The sequence below is a fragment of the Dipodomys ordii genome, unplaced genomic scaffold, assembly GCF_000151885.1.
Source record: "Dipodomys ordii isolate 6190 unplaced genomic scaffold, Dord_2.0 Scaffold149, whole genome shotgun sequence".
NCBI classification, from domain to species: domain Eukaryota; kingdom Metazoa; phylum Chordata; class Mammalia; order Rodentia; family Heteromyidae; genus Dipodomys; species Dipodomys ordii.
Window position 1 is genome coordinate 2,154,891 of NW_012267365.1, and position 2,578 is coordinate 2,157,468.

The following is a 2,578-nucleotide window of genomic DNA, read 5'->3' on the forward strand; positions in this document are numbered from 1 at the left end:
CCTATGTTGCAATAACTCAGAACCTCATTCTAAGTGTTCCCGGCAGAGGTCATTCGGCTGAACACAACCGTGGACTATTTAGAGCCTGATATAGCCAGTTCCGTCCATTGGCTTGGATGGAGAGTGGTAGCGTGCCAAACAACTGAGGTCTGGTTCTCCAAAATTTCACAGAGTGCCATAAGTAGAGGTTCAACTTACTCCTCAGGTTGAGTAGAGTGGAGCCCTCAAAGCTGGAATCAGTAGCACTCAGGTGAGAAAAACAGGAAGCAGATATACCCAGTCAGCTGGCAGTGTCCTGCGGGGACAAGCCTATCTGGCTGCCATGCCTGAATGTTTGCAACCGCGGCAGAGCTCTGCAAGGGCAATTGTGCAGCAATGTAAACTGCGTACCCTTTCCAAACTTCACGGAGGTAAAAGAAACGACCGAGGATTTACAAGATGTTCACCCGGGACACCCGGAGGCCTGCCGGCAGCAAGATTCTTCATTTCAGCCTAAGAAGCCTGAAAGCAGTGAAACGCTCCTATGTTGCAATAACTCAGAACCTCATTCTGAGTGTTCCTGGCACAGGTCATTCGGCTGAACACAACCGGGGACTAATTAGAGCCTGATATAGCCAGTACTGTCATTAGGCCTGGATGGACACTGGTCACGTTCCAAACAACGGAGTTCTGGTTCCCCAAACTTTCACAGAGTACCATAATTAGAGGTTTAACTTATACCTCAGGTTGAGTAGAGTGTAGCCTTCAAAGCTGGAGTCAGTAGCACTCAGGTGAAAAGAACGGGAAGCAGATGTACCCAGTCAGCTCACAGTGTCCTATGGGGACAGGCCTATCCAGCTGCCATGCCTGAATGTTTGCAACCCCGGCAGGGCTCTGCCGGGGCAATTGTGCAGCAATGCAAACTGCGTACGCTTGCCAAGCTTCTCGGGGGTAGAAAAAACCATGGAGGATTAACAAGGAGATCTTCTCCTGGAACAACCGGAGGCCTGCTGGCAGCAAGATTCTGGAATTCGTCCTAAGAAGCCGGGAATGTAGTGAAACACTCCTATGTTGCAATAAATCAGAACCTCATTGTTAGTGTTCGGGTCAGTGGTCATTCCACTGAACACAACCATGGACTAATTAGATCCTGATATAGACTGTGCCATCCATAGGCCAGGATGGTATGTGGTTGCATGCCAAACAACTGAGGTCAGGTTCTCCAAACTTTCACAGAGTGCCATATGTAGAGGTTCAACTTATTTCTCACGTTGAGTAGAGCGTAGCCGTCAAAGCTGGAATCAGTTGCACTCAGGTGAGAAGAATGGGAAGCAGATATACAAAGTCAGCTGGCAGTGTCCTCTGGGGACAAGCCTATCTGGTTGCCACGCCTGAATATTTGCAACTGCAGCAGAGCTCTGCAGGCGCAATTGTGCAGCAATGCAAACTGGGTACCCTTGCCAAACTTCACGGGGGTAGAAGAAACCATACAGGATTTACAAGAGATGTTCACCCGGGACACCCGGAGGCCTGCCGGCAGCAAGATTCTGGAATTCTTCCTAAGAAGCCTGGAAAGCAGTGAATCGCTCCTATGTTGAATAAGTCAGAACCTCATTATGGGAGTTCTGGCTGAGGTCATTTGGTGAACACAACGGTGGACTAATTAGAGCCTGATATAGCCTGGGCTGTCCATAGGCCTGGAATTGGACTGTGGTCACGTGGAAAACAACTGAGGTCTGGTTCTCCAAACTTTCACACAGTGTCATACGTAGAGGTTCAACTTACTGCTCAAGTTAAGTAGAGTGTAGCTGTGGAAGCTGGAATCAGTTGCACTCAGGTGAGAAGAACGGGAAGCAGATATACAAAGTCAGCTGGCAGTGTCCTACGGGGACAAGCCTATCTGGCTGCCACGCCTGAATGTTTGCAACCGGGGCAGAGCTCTGCAGGCACAATTGTTCAGCAATGCACACTGAGTACCCTTGCCAAACTTCACAGGGGTAGTAGAAACACGGAGGATTTACAAGGAGATGTTCACCCGGGACAACCAGAGGCCTGCCGGCAGCAAGATTCTGAATTTCTTCCTAAGAAGCCTGGAAAGCAGAGATTTGCTCCTATGTTGAAAAAGTCAGAACCTCATTATGGGTGTTCCGGGCTAAGGTCATTTAGTGAACACAACCATGGACTAATTAGAGCCTGATATCGCCAGTGCCGTCCATAGGCCTAGATATACAGAGGTCGCGTTTCAAAGAACTGTCATCTGGGTCTCCAAACTTTCACAGAGTGCCATAAGTACAGGTTCCACTTACTCCACAGGTGAGTAGAGTGTATCCATCAAAGCTGGAGTCAGTAGCACTCAGGTGAGAAGAATGGGAAACAGATATACCCAGTCAGTTGTCAGTGTCCTACTGGGACAAGCCTATCTGGCTCCCACGCCTGAATGTTTGCAATGGCGGCAGAGCTCTGAAGGCGCAATTGTGCAGCAATGTAAACTGCGTACCCTTGCCAAACTTCACAGAGGTAGAAGAAACCACGGAGGATTTACAAGGAGACGTTCACCAAGGACACCCGGAGGCCTGCCGGCAGCAAGATTCTGGATTTC